Source organism: Calonectris borealis, chromosome 1, assembly GCF_964195595.1.
Source record: "Calonectris borealis chromosome 1, bCalBor7.hap1.2, whole genome shotgun sequence".
In the NCBI taxonomy this organism is placed as follows: Eukaryota; Metazoa; Chordata; class Aves; order Procellariiformes; family Procellariidae; genus Calonectris; species Calonectris borealis.
The window spans coordinates 202960955-202973977 of record NC_134312.1 but is presented as its reverse complement, the minus strand read 5'-3'; the positions used below and the strand labels follow the sequence as shown (position 1 = coordinate 202973977).

General features: G+C 35.6%; 1 protein-coding gene across 3 annotated transcripts in view; it reads right to left on the bottom strand.

The window, feature by feature from the left end:
* The window catches only part of CWF19L2 (CWF19 like cell cycle control factor 2), an 89527-nt gene that overhangs the window by 43563 nt on the left and 32941 nt on the right, over window positions 1-13023 (bottom strand). The window lies entirely within an intron of this gene.

Below are 13023 nucleotides of genomic sequence, written 5' to 3'. Positions count from 1 at the left end.
CCACACGCAGAAGGGGCAGCAAGTAACAGGAGTTGAATGAGTGGAAAGACATGCCTGACTGGGGATTTCACATAAAGAGGACCCTTCAGAAATGGTTACTTGTTAGATTATTCACTGAAAACTGTGAAGGGGCCTGCTGCCCCTATGGAGTCTCCAAAAAGATGCTGAATTCAGGTGAATCAGGTCCCTCCTTCCCCACATCTTTGTGTTGCTGTGACAAGAAAAGGGATGGAAATTTTCCACAAGGAATAGCTGCAACTTTTCCTTTCCCAGCCTCTTTAAAAAAAAAAAAAAAGAAAAAAAGAAGAATTGGAAGAGAAGGAAGACAAAATTAGGGATCACATGCTGGTAGGTTGCAAAAACTCAAAAGGTTTTAGCAAACAGAATATATGATGAATAAGAGGGAAACAAAAAGGTTTAAATTGCAGAAGAAATGCAAGTTAGGTATTAGAAAGGTTCTTCTGACATTAAGGACTGTAGAACAACAGTACAGTTGCCTAAGAAGAATATGGAATTATCATAATGTTTTCTTTTTTTTTTTTTTAAAAAACCAAGAAGGGCTAGAAAACTACTAAGAACCGTAGATGTGTACGATGAAACTAGAGAGGAACACAGTAAGGCATTAGTAAGTTCTCATGAGAGATTTCAGCAGGCTGTCATTGACACAACATGAAATGATGCAGAGGATAAACATTTAGATATAATACATACTGAATTCTTTGAGTCAAAACCCTACAGCTGGCAGGTTTTTGTAGGGTTTGTGAAGTTTTTTTTTTCCTAATTTCAAAGAGTCCAGAGTCCTGACACAAGGCATATGAGATTGACCATAACATATTAAAAATTAATATTCCAGAGAAAAGGAAAAGGTAAAAAATTATAGTAATATTTAGCTTTAGGAGACAAAATACAAAAAAAGAAGTGGTCCATCAAAGAAAAATTAAAAGGAGTGGATAAAAGGATAAAATAATTATGGACAGCATGAAGGCTAATGTGAAGTCATGTTAGAGACTAAAAGTAAATGCATACTATGAACCAAGATGAACCCAATGGATCAAATATGCCAGGCATGATTATTCAGAAGATTAAAGATGTTATTAGAGGTAAAGACGTCTTTCAGAAGTCAAAATCCTATCTAACTAGAATTGAATTAAAAACACATCATAAATGTAGAAAGTTAATTGTATTAACATAAAAAGGCAAGGCAAAAGTTGATTTTGAGGAGGATCTTACTAACAATAAATACTAAAGCTATTTCTAAACACATCAGAAGCAGAAAGCTTTCTGGCAGAAAAATTATTATCAAATGGTTATAGCAGTATCAGAAGATGACAACTGAATAATAAATTAATTATTTGCATTCTAAATATAAGATTTTCCTATTCAACATCTTTCTTTTTTTCCTTTTAAAAATAGAATAAACTTTAGGAATCATCTTTAAATTGAAATATCAGTAAAAGAAGCTTTCAAGCAAGCTGCCATGAAGAGATGATTTTCACTAGAGCTCCCAAAAAGAATTCCAATACATAATGTCCACATCCTTCAGCATGCATTATATTACTTAAATAGGTCTCAGTACAAAAATAATGGAAGGTGGCAATTACAACATAAACCTTTAGAATGTGCCAAAAGCTGATTCTGGGAATTACGGGGCAACGCATCTAACACTTGTAGTGGACAAACTCACACAAGTATAATAAAGAACGGAATTCCTCTACACTTGAACAAACGTGGCATACTGGGAAAGAGCCTTTGCAGGGAAAAGTCATGACTCACAGAGGTATTAGACATTTCAGAAGGATTTAAAGGAGTGTGGATACCGATCTAACTGAAAGAGTGTACTTAAAACTCTCATCTGTTGATATTTTCTTTACATATTTACAGACTTGCATTCCTACCACTATATGACATGGTATAGAGTAGCACCTATATGCCATTCAGCATAGCTGTGAAATTGTCCAGGAGACCTTACAAATACTCCCAGGAACTGTTACTACCTCTCATAAAAGAGGCAATAATTACCTTTTTGTGCTTTATGTAGAGATTCACTTGAGTCTGGCTTTTTGCTTCTGTTTTAACTTGCTTTTAAGATCTGGAGAGTGTATTACTACTTCATGCAGTGGCATGGCATTACATAGCTTACTTTAAACCTCTCAAGTTTCTGAATTAATGACTTATTAAATAAATACTATTAAATATATTAAGCTATATTATAAACAGAAGTGGTGATAGTAATATAATAATTATTCATTAATAGTTGTCATCAGATAAATATTATCTCTATTTATATGAGTACAATACAGGTTTAAAAAATATATATTAAAGTACTTTAAATATGATACATGTTATTAAATGTTAAAAGTTGAAACTGGAGAAGAAGCTCAGACACTATCCCTGAATCCTGTGATGACAACTACAAAACCAATATAATTTACAGTCTGAAACGAACAAAGATGGTATGTATTTACAGAATGAGAGGGGAATTGTTTGTTGCCATTAATTAAGGAACATGAATTTTTACTTCAGGCCAATTAAATATGCAAAGTACACAGTTGTTCTCACCAAACATACAAACCCCTATACAGCAATTAACACCCAACTGAACAAAACAAAGCAGATAATTCTGGTTTTGAAAGATAAATGCTTTAAATTAAACACAGAAATAAATAAAATGCAGTTCTGAAAAGGATTTTTGAACTCTCCAGAGATGATGCCTGTTCCATAATCCAGCAGGAGGAAATGGAAAAGCTCTGCCACCAGGTGCACAGCTTAATTTGAGGAACAGACACCGGAGTAGCTGAACAAAGGGGGTAAGCAGGCCAAGCATCTGACATAGGATCTAGTCAAATGGAACTGGTTTTCAATGTTAACAGCTAAAGAGAATAAAATATATTTTAAGAGTCAGTATATTGTGGGATAGGGAACAACTAGAGCTAGGAAAAACAACCATGGTTTTTTTTAATTACTGAGCCAAACAAAAAGCTGCATGCTGCATGAGTTGAGAGCTGTCTGCAAATGTTTACCAGGAGCTACACTAAAGTGGCACAACTACAGTGTCATGAAGGAATTACAAAGCTCAGCAACAGTCTTCAGCAAGGAACAAACCTCTACAACTCAATGCTAGCTATGGACAAATTAGATGATGAACTAAGCATACAACCTGTTTCCTTTCTCTTACAGTCTATGACCAATGCAAATGCTTTGAATATTGTCTTATTCCTCTGTTGGAAAAGTCTGTCTTTACATTATCAAATCAAATAAGTGTCTAGAAGACATCTAGAACTTCTCAGAGTGTTGGATGTAGCTATTTCTTCCATCCGCTGTCTCCTGTTCTCTTCCATTAATCTTTGTTCTCCCATTTCAGTTACCTTCTGAACCTTGTTATGTTCTCAGGTTGCGTTTACACCAATCACCGCAGTTATCGGAAGGATGAGTCGATCGCATTCAGAAGGAGCAGTTTGCCTCCTTCAGTGCTGGCTATTTGTAAGGGCAAGTGCAGTCAGAGTACCTGGAGTCCCCATGTAACACAGGTTTCAAAGCATCTAAGCTACCCTCCAGGCTCTGCCATTTATTGTGAATAATGGAACTGTCAACTTCGAGGTAAAGCTTATAAAATCACTAGGTAGACCATTCTCCATAGCAAGACCAAGGTTTGGATCTCACAGCGAGATGAAATTAAAATGGTCACAGGTCTGTAACAGCAGTCCACTGTATAAAACTTTTATCTTTGATTTGGGTTTCTTATAGCAGAAAAAAAATAACATTAGGAGAAATAGCAGCATGAGGAAGGGAAGCAAGAACAAACTTCTACCTAGGTTAAAAATTTAGTATTTCAAGAAAGACTCAGTAAACATAGTAATAAGCATCACTATTACAACTTCAAAAGGTATTAAGCTGATATAGAAATGGGATTTAAAAAAGGTTTTACAAGATCAGAAAGTTGGCCTGCCTTATTCAGGATCTTGTGCTTAACAGTAAGGAGAAGCATTAGAAAATCTAATGCAGGCTGTAACACAGAAATGAACTAGTCTACATAAGAGTATCTTAATCAGGCAGTGCTAGGTTTATGTATAAAGCATGAAACTAAAACAAAACAAAACAACAAAAAAAACCCTACACAACAAAACCAAAAACCCCAAACCATAGCTCCTATTTATAAGTGAAAACATTCATTATTAGAAAAGGATTAGGTACTCAGATAACTACCAATTGTTTGGTCTCTATCCTTTCTTTCTCCCAATCAGTGAGTGGCACAGGTTAATAATATGTTATGTAAAAAACTTAATTTTGTCTTATTGATATAAAATCAGTTGCCCTTTAAATTCAACAATTCTTTGTTCTTATATTACGAAAAAGGGTATTTTAGCTAAACTGTTTATTACTCAGAATAAGTAACCTGACCTTCTTACTCATCTGCTCTTTATATTGAATGCCTCCAGTCATCCCTGCATTCAAAAATCTTTCTATCTGCTCTCAGTACTTATCTTCTTAGAGCACCTCTGAGATAGGGCGATCAGAACAATACCTTGTGAGTAGAGTGGACACACACACAAACCTCAAATCAAATTCAGTAAGAGTTGTACTGCCAGCCTGTAGAAGTAAGATTGGAACTAGTGATGTGTAACTTACAGCAGCTTGTAATGCGTCCAGTGATGTGCCTAGTAATGGGGAAAACTAAAGTGATTAAGTCTAACTTAACAACAATATTCAATGTCAGGAAGCCACACAAACTTGCAAATACAACTTTAAAAAAAGTTCTAAAGATGCAGTTTGATATTTTAAATTGTTAGCTATACTTTGAAATGGTTAGTCACTTAACCATACCATCAATGAGCCACTGTAGGTATGGGATGTAAGAAAACTTAAAAAAATAATGACTAGATGGTTTGTTTCTATAGCAAGAACATCTGACACAAAACATATATACTCAGACCATAAAAAAGAGAAGTATTGCAGCATGTTGGTTCTTAAGTCCACAAATTCCTGTTTCACCTTATCAAAGACAGAAATGTAATACACAATTGAGAAGGTGATAAGCAGAAGTTTGGCGTATGTAAATAAAAATAGCGTTTAATTAAGTAAATAGAAAAATTTAGTAACAAGTAAATTAAAAAGCCTCAATATTCGCTATTTAGAAAGGAGATTTACCCTAACTCTGGTATATGAGGTATTTTCAGAGACTGTAGTATCAGCAAAGGTATTACAAACTGAAAGCAACAGATTAAGCCAACCAAAAATAGTAATTCAGGCATATGAGGGAGCTTAATAATGCATTTTTATTAGAAAGAGAAGTAGTCCAACCTGAAAATTTATTATTAAAGGAGTATATGTAGAAAAGGGTCTTCAAAAACAAAAAAGCAGAGGAAGAATGTGGACAATTAGATGTTGGAGAACAAAGATTCAACTCTGCATCCTTTTAAGCTTCTACTCATGTATATCCATACCCTAAAGCCATTATCACTGCTGTTATTTTGGGAGACATCAGAAGAAAGCCAAAGACTTGAAAAAGCAAGGAGCCTGTAACACCTTCTTACCTAGACAGGCAGAAGAGAACGGTAAAGCTAATACCGACATTGGTAGTGGCACTTCCATTCCAGACACTGTTGGAGAGCCCCACTCTCCACAGCTGTCAGGGCAGCACCGGCGAAGAACCTCTGTAAAAATCTCAGGCACACAACTCCGCAAGCCGTGCTGCTAGCTGAAAGTATCTCGTTATCCAGATGTGCTGGCCCAAAGCCAAATGTCTTCATTCCTTTTAGAAGGATGGGTGCATAGTTTAATTGCTCCTCTTAAACAGCCTATTTCTATAAAATGTTTCTGCTTTATGCTGGTAGCAACAGCTAATGAGATCTAACATGTAATTACACTAAAGACCAGGTGGTCCCAACAGTCATTGGTTGATCAAATTCTCCTTTCAAAACCTCATTTTGAACACAATAATTATGTTTCATTGCTCAAACACTCAAAATGTACTGTTAATTTATGGTTCACACTTTTATAAATGGTTTTACTTGTAAATTATTTTAAGTCCAGAAAGGTTTAATACCGTGTATTTACCGAGGCTGTGCAGGGACCAAGAGAAGCATCAGTGAGGTTCTACCTTTCCATTTCAAATTGGAAGTATCTACTGCACCAGAAAGGCTTCAAGGAATGTTTTTGCTTTTGTTTTTCTAGGGGTTGGGGGGGTGTCAAATTTGTTAAGAAAACCAGAATTTACTCTGAGGAAACACAGTGAGAGGGTAGATACAGCACTAAAAATATGCAGAAATTCAACACAGTATTAGGAGAAAAACAGAGCTAGAAAAAATGATACCACCAGCTACAAGTGCTGCATGGCACTTGGATACGGCCTTTGCTTCCAGTGTCAAAGCATACTCCAAAGCTTTTGTGTTATCAATTTGAACTCTAAGAATTTTTATCCACTCTGCCTTTTATACTTGTTACAAGTACTGAAACCAGTAAAATATTTTACATCATTTAGTTACAGATACAATTTCTCCAGTACTTTTTAATTGCGAAAACCAATTTCCTATAAATTACATTTAGGAAGTTAAGCCACTTTGTCCTAATATGGTTTTGCCTTATAAATAATTGTGTAATCTTCTCTTACTGACATCAACAAGAGTGTTCAGGAAATACACCCACCAGAAACTGCATGTATCTATTATTTTTAAAAAGTATGTACTAATGATACTAAAACTGTTCTGCAAAATTATGCCCACTTTACTATTCCCTGTTCCAATTAGAGCTAGTCAACTCTTTGTATGGAAAACACAAACTTCTGCTGAAGAAAGAATGGCACAGCCATCCTGCAGATGAGATTCAAGTGTGATGGAACAGCAGGAATTAGAAATTATGATGAGCTGAAAACATCTGAGAGTAAACAAGCCAAGAGCCATCTGTTCCTGTATCTCCCCACCATCTGAAGTTCCAAATGAAATCACAGATTTTTATTGTGCATTTAGTGAGGATCATTAATCCTCAGCATTCTAGTTTCTATACAAGTGTCTTGGCTATCTTTCTGAGAAGCAGTTTTAAATAATTTTTTAAATGATTCTTTATACATCGTAAGTCTAAAAGCATTACTACAACTGTATTTAAGTTCTGCATTGGGTATGTCACAGTGAAAGGCCACTCAACCATGTGTTATTAAAACATATTACAGGTAAATTTTGACAACTAAATATTTTTATTGCATAAAAATATCTGTGTTTATAGTCTCAATTCCCAAACCTAAAATTAAACATGCTGGCACACCTGCAATTTTCAATGTTAATTTTCAGGGTGATCTGTGGGTTTTTTTGTTTAGTGTTGGGTTTGGGTTTTTTTAAAGAAAAAAAACCCCACACATCAGAACAACTGATTATTTTTCTTTTTTCTTTCACTTCCTATTCGCAAGTATTAATCCCTATCTAATTTTTATATGTATACACACATATACACAAACACACGTGCACGCACACACAAACACACCACTTTACTTTTAGATAACTGGCTCTTTTTCCAAAGAATCACTGTCATTTTTAAGCTATTTTTGAAAAGGCCAATCTTGAAAACACGTGAAAAATAAAGAAACTTTCTCATTTTTCCCTATTATCATTATTGGAACCAATAGAATATTATTTCAGGTTTGTTTCACAACTGATTCCTCTCAGCTACTCCTAATGTCATATGGTTTACTTGTCTTGGGATAATAACTGTGCTGCAAATAATTTCTCTGGATAAAGATCCAGCATGTTCCGTCCTGTCTCTCTTAATGCAGAACTATACGTAATGGTATGCAATAGATGGTATTTTATCATAAATAGGATTTGAGGTATAAGCCAAGCTGTTGTGTTCAGTTTCCTTTCTAAAAAATAGTAAGTGTTAATTCTTAAAAAAGAAGAAAAAAAAAAATTCATTTATATTGAGCTATATTCCCCAGAATTCTCTCTCAGTCTGGACTCTAAAGCATCTCGGGGATCCAAATTAAACATCAGACCTTCAATAAATCAAAATTTGTGTTCAGATGTAGTTTGTAAGAGGAGTTTGAAGCATTTGAAGAGCATTTGAAGTACATGAAGCTCTTGATATTATGAAGTTTTTTTTCACTAAAAAACAAGCCCTACTTATGCCATAAAACTAGTTAAATTAACTTTTCTTTGCACTATAAATCTTTTCCACCTGAGATGCACAAGCAATAGACTGCAAAGTGTTACTCTTACAGACACAAAAGGTAGCCTAGAAGAAGTTTTCTCCTTTAAAGCAGCATCATGTCAGTCAGATGCCTACGGTAAAGTGAAACACAGTGCCTGCCAAAATTGAAGACTACTGCTCTACAGATATCTTTCATGCCCAAGAGGCTTCACAGAAGCACTACATACCCTTTATTAGAAAAACTTTAGGAGATTTTTTTTTTGAGTTTTTTTGCTTTATCTTAAGGAATATATATATCTTGTGGAATATATATTTTTTAATATATTTTATGTGTGTGTATATATGTGTATCACTGTTTTATTCCTTACGCTTTAAATATATTTATTAAATGAATCATACTAGACTGAAGGCTGATGGACTTTCATAGAAAATTCAGTTATTCAAATGAAGATTTCCTATGCTGAAATCATTCGTGTCTTCCTTACAATTTCTCAAATGCATGACAGAAAAGCCTGTATTTGTTTCTCTCTACTTTTTCAGAACTTCACTCTCTTCTTTTAAATACTCTATGACAGTATATCCTCTACCATGTTATTTTGCTTAAAGTACCACTTTCTATCTTTCGTTCAATTTTGTATTGATTTTGTATTTTAAACACAATTCATCATTATTAAGAACTGTCTCTAGCAATGGCTCAGCAGAGACTACTTTCTGTTTCCTGCATACTGATTAAGTGCTATGGAACACCGTAACAGGCTGAGGGTTGAGAAGCTTTTTTTCTTATAGGCCATACTTTATTTGGAATTGAAAACAGTTTTAAAAGATGCATACACTTATATTTCATTCATCCACCACCATGAACTGAGTCTAGATTTACCTGATTTTGTATCATGTCAATATACTTCCTGATTAAAAAAATAAACACAATTAAGTCAGTTTGTAGCAACAGAAAAGCAAACTGGTTTTCCTTTAGCAGATTTTACTCTAATTCTTATGCAGTGACCACACTGAAGAAAGCCTGAGAAAAGATGGAAAAAAGTCTGAAAAAAATTGAAAAGGCAAAGCACACAAATAATGCACATCATAAATTATTTAGAATCGTCATAAAGGACACTCTCTACATGCAGATTAAAATATAAAAGCAGCTATACTGGATCAAACCAAAGCCCAACATGCCTTCTCCAGCAATAGCCAAAAGTGACTGCCTAATGAAGAGTACAAAAAGAAAGGATGCCTCCTAGCATTTGTATATATTCAAGAGGAATATATACAAAAACTAACCTCTTCAAATATATATAAAAACTAACCTCTTCAAATATATATAAAAACTAACCTCTTCAAATATATATAAAAACTAACCTCTTCAAAAAACCACACAAATTTTATTTAAAAATTCATATCTTGATTCAGGCAAAAGAATTCCATTTATAAAGCTACTCAAAAGCCACAAACAATTTAAGAACAACTCCACTAATAAACTTTCAACTTTTCTGCACTTTGGACGCATGGAAGGCTAGCAGTTGAAAACAAATCAAATGTTAGGCAAAATGAGGGCTGGTAGTGCATAAAAGAAATGCTTCAATACTGCTGAAAAATGATTTAAGACAGTTACTATTGTTTTTTCAATATCAAGAGAACCCAAACATGTTTTAGCCTGTACTGAATTTTCATCTGGGAGACCTTCATACACAGAAAACCTATAACATTATTATTTTGGGGTATTCATCACACTAACTACCAAGAACAAAGAAGAAAAAAAAAAGAAAAATAAAAAAAGAAAACAACAACCCTCTTCCTCAAGGTAAATTTTTGCTATAAAATTACCCAAGTGGGCTTACTCAGGATGCAGCTATGGACTTCTATTCTGCTTCAGTATCTTTTACAATCTTCTTGCTATTCTAGGTTCAGAAAGACATATACATTCACGCTTTTTGGCTTCTTTCAGCTGGAAATCTCTATCTGCAACATCTAAATGCATCACAAACAGCAGGTCTTAAAACTATGGATGACTTTGGCCAAAATGAAAACTAGTAACAAAATGGTCTTACCAGGATCTGTACGCTTGGTGAAATATATCAGCTGATAAACGCAAGGTTTTTAAACACCAAACGTCAGTATTTGAAAATTGTAGTTTAAAGCCACATTTTTGGGGTTGCTTGGGGTAGAATTCTTGTCTAAATCAAACAAACTACAAAAGCTAGATTTGCCTCTATTCTCACTTACAAACAAACAAATAAATAAATAAAACCAGGATTTAAGCTGCCACCTTACATTCCCTTCAGTCTGTAGTTTCTTGATCACTTTAAGGCGGAATAAACCAGCACCACTGTCAAAAGAATTGATCCTGTCCTCTGTACAAACCCCAGGCGCCCATGCACACCCCCTCATACTAGCATGAGTCTTCATTCAGTCACACAGTGAACTGAATTAGGAAATTGATCCATGTTCAAATAATCAAGAAGAAAAAAAGCCTTCCTAGGGAGATGCATTCAGAATTGCCTTCATTGCTTCCTGATTTATCTCCCCAGTTCTCCCAACAGAAGTGAAAATAAGGCAAAACCACGTTCCAGGACCTTTCAGCATGACATTGGCCATGCTGCTCCAAGGAACGAGAGACAGACCTGCCTGAAACAAAATGCTTCATGTCTGTTATTGGTAGCGGAGGCAAAGCTATCAAACTTTGGGATCAATGGGACATCCATTTGGAAAACCACTTCTGTGGAAACTGCTTCCACAATACATCTGGCTGAACTGACTGAGGCTATCGCTTGGGTGGTCAATGTGATAGAAAGACTGATTCGTACAGTATCAAATACACCTTCAGTCTCTCATGTTATGAGATCGTTTCTGAACATCTGGGCTGTTTAGACACAGAGTGTGATACAGCTGGCCCTTGATACACAGGAGTACCCAACACATTCTGCCTATGTCCCAGTAGTCCAAAATCAGTTTGAAGCTGTAAAACCTGTAAGACACCTGGCAACAATCACAAGGATAGAACTTAGGACAGAGCAATTCTCAGCTCTGCTGGACTGCTCACACTCAAAAGCCACATAACACAGGCTAGAAGTAGCCATGAAACAGGCACAGGCAAGGCATATTCATAAAGACAAGACAGCAAGCCTCTAAAATGTACAGGAAGACCTTCACCCTCTGGAAAGCAAGCCCTGGCAGTAGTCAAAACCCGAATGACTTCAAATAAATTTCAAGGTTTTCACCATGGTTTGGGGAGTCTGCCAATTTACTGCAAGCCTAAGAAGTTGAGCAACTTTACAGCAAGTTGTAAAGAGGTTGATACTGTTCTGGCGTGACACAGTTCAAGAGCTAACCTTTGTAGAATTACAAACATCAACTGTGTTGTATCTGTAAGGGACTGTTTGCATTGGCAAATCATGGAAAGTCCAAAACAGCAGGACTGTCAACAGTCCTGGTTCCCACAAACTAAAGACAGATGGACTCTAACATAAAAATAAGCATTCTGAGATGAATAGACCTAAAAACCAAGCTCCTACATCTGGAATTATGTAAGAAGCTGATCCTCAGCTTCAGAGAAAGCCAACGTGGAACTCACAAGGCTAAACATTTTGCATCCAAGATACTTCAGAGAGGGAAGAGCCCTGTTTTTAAATCCCTTCAATCTTCCAAAGAAGCTTATACCAATCACAACACTAAGGTGGTCAATGGGGGCTCAGTCAAGCTCCCACAGGAAAGGAAGAAAAAGAAGGAGCAGACTAGGGGTATTCACAACTTTTTCCACCATGTTTAAAGGGAATGCAGGAGAAGGAGTGGACATGCCCTGTAAGTCCCCAGACCCAGTTTGAGTAAATAAGCACACAAGAGTGCAAAATTGAATACACAAAAGATAAAAGAAAAATCATAATTATCTTATAGCATATTAATGAATAGAAATGACTAAGTCAATCCCTTTGAGGCTTTAGGACAGCAAGATGGTACTTCCAATCGAGCCAAGTCTATAATACACCTTTCTTCTTCAGTAAGGCTCCTCCTGGATTACTCATGCATTTTTCAGATGCCAATCCAGAGACAGATTAGGACCCATGTCAGGCCAGAAGGATGCAGACTATTTCTTCTTTGTCAGTTTATCCTTCTGAATCCTCAAGCTCTTGCATTGCTGAGCTTGGTGCTTTTACATGTAGGGAGGAATCTCCCTGTTGCAGAGGAGCCTATCACTTGGTAAAAGCACAAGCTGTGAGATCAATTGCCCTCAGGATGAAGAGAGTTAGAGAGGCCTCATGCTAAATATGTTTTCACTTGTTTTTTTAAAATTATTTTTCCTTTCTGAAAATTCAAGTAGTATTTACATTTGGTACTTTTGCAATGACTACACACTGTTAGTTTTAAAAATCCTTTAATTAAAAATTAAGATAAAAATCAGACTATGGTTAAGACTAAGGCTGACCAAAATTGTTATTCATGACTCAATTTCCAAGGAACAGGTCTTTACCAACATTTCTGAGGACCACCCATAACATGCCCTCTACTTTCCAATTTTAAAATCTGAATGGAATTTTACCGTGTAATTACACAACTCCAGTCTGCTTTATTCAGTTTTTTTGTGTATACACGAAAAACATGTCTAAGAATTGCACTGCAACAAAGCAGAGTCTACCTATACAGAGCTTTTGTAATCTTAAATTCTTGTGAATTCAAGGTCTGAGACTTTATACTTCAATACTATTGTCACAATGTAGTCAGCAAGAGGCCACACATTAACTTCCAGTTCAGTCTGTCTTCTAAAGACTGGAGAAATACTAGTCAATGTACGACGTCTGAGATGAAGCCTTTTCGAAAAAATTGGTGGCTTTTCAAACTCAGCTGACTTGCAGCTGAATTTTCACTGTGGAATTGGGGACAAATTGAACAAGAACA